Source organism: Mya arenaria, chromosome 7, assembly GCF_026914265.1.
Source record: "Mya arenaria isolate MELC-2E11 chromosome 7, ASM2691426v1".
Classification (NCBI taxonomy): Eukaryota; Metazoa; Mollusca; class Bivalvia; order Myida; family Myidae; genus Mya; species Mya arenaria.
Genome location: NC_069128.1, coordinates 58,443,171 through 58,450,049, shown reverse-complemented (window position 1 = coordinate 58,450,049; position 6,879 = coordinate 58,443,171). Strand labels below are relative to the sequence as shown.

Here is a 6,879-nt window from a genome sequence, read left to right as displayed (position 1 = left end):
CTTCAAGATACAACGAACATGTATCCAAAAATAATAAAACAGCACATACGAAAAATTAGCACTCTCTCGACACCTAGCAGCGTGCATTTCCACGACTCTGTCGGCTGCTCGTAATTGACGCTGTGGGCTTTGCGAGCTGCATAATATACTGCGATTGATGTTCAGTTGTTTACTATACACAATATTACAACTAAGGGACAATTCATCATATTGTAATACTGTTGTTAACATCATTACAATTCATAATTCCAAATTAAAGATATCAACCAGTCAATTGTGCTGATCATTGCAAAAATACGCCTTTTAACGAATCAATGCTCATAACGGTCGTTCCTAGTTCGCTTGTCAACATACATTGTCTGGAAATAACTAGTTGGTAAACAATAAAAATTGTGTTTGAGATAGATTTCGCTAATTGATATCAGTGCTTATTGCAAATTAGGGCCCTTTATGACAGTTTGTTTACTCTCACAACTGTCATGTAATAGTTAGATGACATGAAGTCTATTCATTAAGCAATAACTTAAGGTCATCTAATTGACTTAGAATACAACCTCATTGGTTGATACATTGACAGCGCCAAATCTGACGCAGGGAGTGTGTATCGGATAAATGGCAGTAGGCGGACCTTTAAACACCCGCGAAAGGTGAAATTCTTAATGGTTAAGTCTAGTACTTAATGATAGCCTACATGCAATGTCATTGGCTAAAAATGTAGGGTGTATTCTAATAAATATTAAGGGTCAATTGTGTACATAATGGGGATTAGAGGGACAGTACATTGTCTTATAAGCAACGCGCCAATACTGATACATAGTATGTATATCATGTATTTTGTGAATTTCAAACAGTTTCTTTTCCGAGATCTCGAATAGTAAATTAATATTCGAATACTCGTTGCTATCCCTAATTTATATAATAAAAATGAATATGATGTAATGAAGACAAAATCAATATTTGACTCTCTAATTGAGCAATAAATTATATGAAAGCAGACGGGCGCCAAAGCTAGCATTGAATTCAATTATATGAGAGCAGAAGGATGGTTACATAAAGGACTTGGTGCAGCTACCTTCAAAAACTCCATAGGTAAAACCCTATTTATTATTCTGACATAACCAGAATGATATTTTGCAATATTCCATAAGCTTCACGCTCAAACGCCTTTACAGTAACCACCATGTCACCAATATACATACTAACTAACATACAAACGGATGTTGTGGTTGACCCTCACCATTGTCAGTGGCCTTATTTAACACAATTAAGAGAAGCTTCACTTCGTTGAGTCGTTTATATTCTTTTGTGTTTGTAGGTCTTCCATTCCTATCAGTTCGTCGGGAAATTAGCACGAAACGAATAAACAACCGACCCCTATTCGGGTAAAACCATCCTTTATCCAAGAAAACATAAATATACAAGTGCACTTGTTGAAGTACCTGCAATTTTATGAATGACTTTCCCCTTCAAATGCTACAAAGGTGATGAATCAGCGCATACGCAAAATTGTTATAACGCCTTCTATTTCTACATTGAATTACAACCGACTTGCACTAAGCTCGCGAACTGTATCCTTTTATACACACTAAACGATATGGGCGGTACTGCCGTTTTATTGGGGATTAACATTAAATTATTACAAATTTTGTATGGCCACACAGACGCAAATGCTAACAATGTTTATATTTGAAAGTTACTAACAAGCTTTATTCATTTTGATCATTTGGTAGGAGTCATATAATAAATTTCAGTTTTAATTAAGATCGTTTTTAAATTTAAAATTCTGCTTCAAGCTTTTGAGAGTCCTTCAGCTTTCGTTTACTACCTTGATTTACGGACTTGCCATTTAAGTAATTTACTTAATCTCATTGCTATTATCGATCAATACACTCAATGTCATTGGGCACGTGTTGGTATTTTAACTTGTAAGGCAGTTAAGTAAGGTGAACTACTCCAGTAAAGTCCAATGCAGAGTGTGGAAAGGGTTATTATCAATTTAACTACCATGATGATAGGAAAGATAAATCACAATTGGGTATTTTTGAGATTTGACCCTTGTAAAAAGAAGTGACCACAGTCTGTTTCATTACCATAGCCATAGGAATAATTATTTTTCATAACTGGGACTTTCGATCATTGGTCTCATGTTGCCTGAAAACAAAGACAATAAAGGTGCAAACAAAGGAAATGGCGCGGGCGCCACAGGCGGAGCAACTCCTAAACCACAGAAAGCTAAGACAAGGAACCGCCACCAAGTGTATGATAAACACCAATTCCACGGGCCCGGGAACTTCATTCCCCCTGACCCTGGTGCACAACCTACATATTTCTCTCAACCTGGATTCGGCGCGTTTCCGCCTACGCCTTCGCTCGGTGAAAAACTGCCGAGTATTTATGAACTTTTAAATGATATGAATTCCCGTTTGAAAATCTATGAAGTCAACACATGCAAGGGTTTTAGCTATGGAAAAAGATGTTTCTCACCTAAGATTAACAGTTGATAATATCCAGAATTTAAATAGTGCAACAACATCCAGGTAAGCTGATTGTGAAGCATTTTGCCAGTCTTTTAGTGATGTCACTGACGATAACATCCAAAACAAACGTAAAACAAATTAACAACTCTCCGATTTTAAAATACAAACCAATGTTTTATCTAAATATTGTTGAAATGTATAAGCAAGAAAACGCCGAATTATAATCCGAATGTTTACACATGAGAACACGCCTCATGGAAAACGATCATATTTTCTTTGGTGTCGATGAGGCTCGTCCGGACTCCACCAATGGTCAGGGAAATCGAACTCTCCCAGAAAAAAACTGAAAGCGAACTCAGGGAAATGTTGCAATCATCTTTAGAGGACAATGCAGTTGTATCCGATTAAATCAGCACCGATATAAAAGGTATCCTAATCAGCAAAGTGTACAAGGTTGGCAGACCGAAGGCACATCCTAGAAATAATGCACCTAGGCCGATAGTCGCCACTTTCGAACGTTATGTGCAAAGGGAGCAAATTTGCAAAGCAGGCCTCATTCTTAACAAATCCCAGGGAAAACATCAAATTTATGAACATTTTCCTCGAGAAGAAGAGGAAAAGAGAAAAGTGCTTTCTCCATTAGCTCGACAATACTGTGAAACTGGGAACAAGGTATCGATTGTAAAGGACAGGCTGTATGTAAACAGTTGGCTGTATGACCCCGAAACAAAGACTTTCGCGTGCTTAGGCCACCAGTTGTCTGCACTGGGCATGCGCGATCAGCCAACATTGCGACTGACAAACCAGGGACCACGGTCCGCTCTCCAGCCCCCACCTCGGGCACCTTCTCACGGACTAGGGATTCCGCAGACCCCCAGACCACCGCCTATGTATAATACCCACTACACGCCACAAACCAAACACCACCCATCGGGCCAACAAGGGCTTGGGGCACCTCCCAGCTATTACGACCCACAGACGCGTTCTCAGGTACGTCGACCGTTGTCGAGTTACGAAACCCCGAATCGCTTTGCCTCAATCGAGCCGGACAATTCAAACAAACGCAAAGCGGTTTCAAAAAGGTGTTACCAGGCACTCGGACAAGCCGTCAACAAATAGCGTCAATGACGGTCACATATCGTCTGCTCAACATTCGCCGTTACTAATGGGGACCCCCGAGGAACCTCCGTCCATCGAAGAGTCCCGTTTATAGAACAGTCACGGAGAGTCATGCTTGATCTCTGACCCAATATACAGAGGTGACTTAATTAATTAAGTTAATCGGTCTGTTGACCACACGGCGAATAGTAATTTGTCTTTTACCAGCAATCATGGTGAATATCTAATAATAATGAATGTTTGGAACCTTTTGTTCATGAGTATGTGTGCCAACTTATCATCCTTATTGTGCACATTATTTACATAATAGTTATGATTCTCGTTATAATACAAATATTTATACTACATGTAATATGTTGAAACCACCTAACGATACTCGTAAATTTTATAAAAATGATGCATTATTAAACTGATAACGGCAATTTGCGCTTTTTATCTTTAAATGTTTGTGGGCTGAAACCATGAAGCTTATGTGTCCTGAATTTAACGATATTTTGAGAACCATGATATTATCGGCTTGCAAGAAATGAAATTAGATGATCTTGATTGTATTGACATATTTGATACTGTTGTGATTTTCACGAAAAACAGACGAAGTGTCGTACTAAATTCCCGAAAGTAGGGTGTCCTAGCTCTGTTAGTGAAACAAAGTATATCTTAGTATGTACATGTTATTGACACTGATTGTAAAACGGTTTAGTATTTAAAAAGTGTATGTAAATTCTGATTCAGATATTTTATGTGGCATCGTGTATATTCCCCCTGAATATTCTTTATACTCTGTGGAGGACCCTTTTAATGATATTCAATTAGAGCTAAATGAATCTCTAAATATAAGCTTATTTGTATCTTTTGGGATAACACTAGTAGAACTAAAAATATACACGATATTATCCCAGTTGAAAAAGATTTGTCTAAAGTAAACCATTTCGAAGAGATATATGATGAGTATATACATGATCTAATTTAATAACTTGCTTCCTAGTATTATTTTGCTAAATTGATAGGTTTCATCATTAATTTATGTTTTAGATAAGATTGATTACAAAATTAAGATTCTGCTTCAAGCTTTGACCTTACATCATCGTTTAACTACCTTCATTTTAGGACCTGTCTAATATAATTGTTTTTGAGCTATCAATAAACTCGGTGCTATATAACCTTCAACGTGTAAGAATCCTTCTTAAGATAATATTAACCGTTAAAAATGCATTGAAATTTTCTTAAGGTCAAATAACATATCATTAAGTGTATAATAAACGATATATATTATTCATCATATCAATATTCAAAACTAAGAATACATTCATTTTAGAATCGGCTATCACTGGCTGGTGATGGCACAATAGCCGGGGCCGCGACTGGAACAATCACCCTTGCTGCACCACTGTCCGAGGACTCAGCTGTGGGAACAACTGTTGTTTCACTTACAGCAGCCACTGATGCCACCTCAGTCACATACACAGTCACAGGAACTCCAAGTAACGTGGTGGAAATAGCAACCGCTACTGTAGGAACTGTTACGCTTTCAGCCACAGTGGACTACGAAGCAAATGTAGAGTTGGTTCTTGAAATCGTGTAAGTTTAGAAAAATAAACAAATGGATTATATTAATATGTAAGTTTCAAAAGAAAAGATCATCCTATGCTATGTAGACATGTATCATCTTCTCCGATCTTGGCTGGCAAACTTTTCCCAGTAACGACTGGCTGTCAATTGTAGTGTCATTTGCTATATCAGTAAACAACGACTTTTTTCATATGAACGTGTGTTTCCGGTCATGTTACCAGTGCTGAAAAACCGTCTTACACCCCCATGAAAGATGAATCACGTGCAACAACGCGCCTCTTCCTATTTCTTTTATTGGATGAAAACTATAATATGCTATTTGAATTAAGCGCAATCAGATATAAAACCATGCAAGACATTTAATAAAAATTGAAAATAAATAATCGTAAAAACGCGATTTGTAGAGAATCTATTTGACGTCAATAGTGATTTAAAATTACTGTGCTCTATGACGTTAATAAACAAAGTCGCACGCGCTTGTTGGTAAAATGTACAAAAGTGCGTTTTCTTCGTCAATTCGTCCACAAATTGATAATTTTAGATATGCAAGAAAAATATCAATCAAGTTTTTCCGACTGGATCGAAAAATCCGTCCCTCGGACACGCTGCGTGGCCGTTAACTCGGCAAGCCTCGTTACGTCTTACGCGCGTGCCCTCAGGTCGGATGTTTCTATCGGAAACACATGATAGTACTTATAATCTATGCTAAGTTATTAACTTTTTTTCTATAAAAAACACCTTTATACCCTAACATACTTTGTTTCCGCCTTATCGATGACTTGCACTTTAAGACACACGAAAAATTACCATTTTTTCTTACTTATACTTACTGCTATCTCGTTCTTTCAATTGATGTCGAACGTTCTGACAAAATGTCGTTATTTTCAGAGCCACAGATGATGGGACTGCAACAGGAACAGCTACGGTCACCGTGCCAATTGGAGATGTCACTGTCGGCCCTTTTACCACAACCACAAAAGAGTTGTGCGTAGCGGATGGTTTAGGTCCAGGTCGGTAAAAATGTCAGATTTAACAAATTTACCAATGACAAACAGGATACTAAAATTCATTATTTAATTGTCAAAACTGTTTTTTAAACATAATCTATTAAATAACATGTTGTATCATACTGAAAAATAATTCCTATGTTTTTGTTCATGCATTCAGTATTATAACAGAACAATAATCATTAGTCAAATCTCTAATCATGCACTAATTAATGTAATGGATAACACAAATACGCACGATAAACGACACACTTAACTCAATATATATTTAGAAAGATAAATTGGCTTAAAGTTCAAACATTGCTGCGTTTATAAACATTGCCATATGCCGGCATACTTACTTTTATCACTTCAAAACGAGTACACGTAATAGATACTGAACTCGGTACTCGAGTTATTGAAATCACACACAGACGCTCGTAACATTATTAAGAGCAGCAATCAATGAGGAGCGAACGAATAAGTGAGTGGTATGAGTTATTGAAATCACACACAGACGCTCGTAATATTGTTAAGAGCAGCATTCAATGAGAAGCGAGCGAATAAGTGAGTGGTATGAGTTATTGAAATCACACACAGACGCTCGTAACATTGTTAAGAGCAGCATTCAATGAGGAGCGAACGAATAAGTGAGTGGTATGAGTTATTGAAATTACACACAGACGCTCGTAACATTGTTAAGAGCAGCATTCAATGAGGAGCGAGCG

General features: G+C 37.4%; 1 long non-coding RNA gene across 1 annotated transcript in view; it reads left to right on the top strand.

Annotated features, from left to right (window-relative positions):
• The first annotated feature begins 6,049 nt into the window (after window positions 1–6,049).
• Window positions 6,050–6,879, top strand: part of LOC128240609 (uncharacterized) — a 42,347-nt gene continuing 41,517 nt past the window's right edge. The window contains exon 1 of the long non-coding RNA XR_008262219.1: window positions 6,050–6,175. This is a non-coding gene — a long non-coding RNA (uncharacterized LOC128240609). The remainder of the gene's footprint in view (window positions 6,176–6,879) is intronic.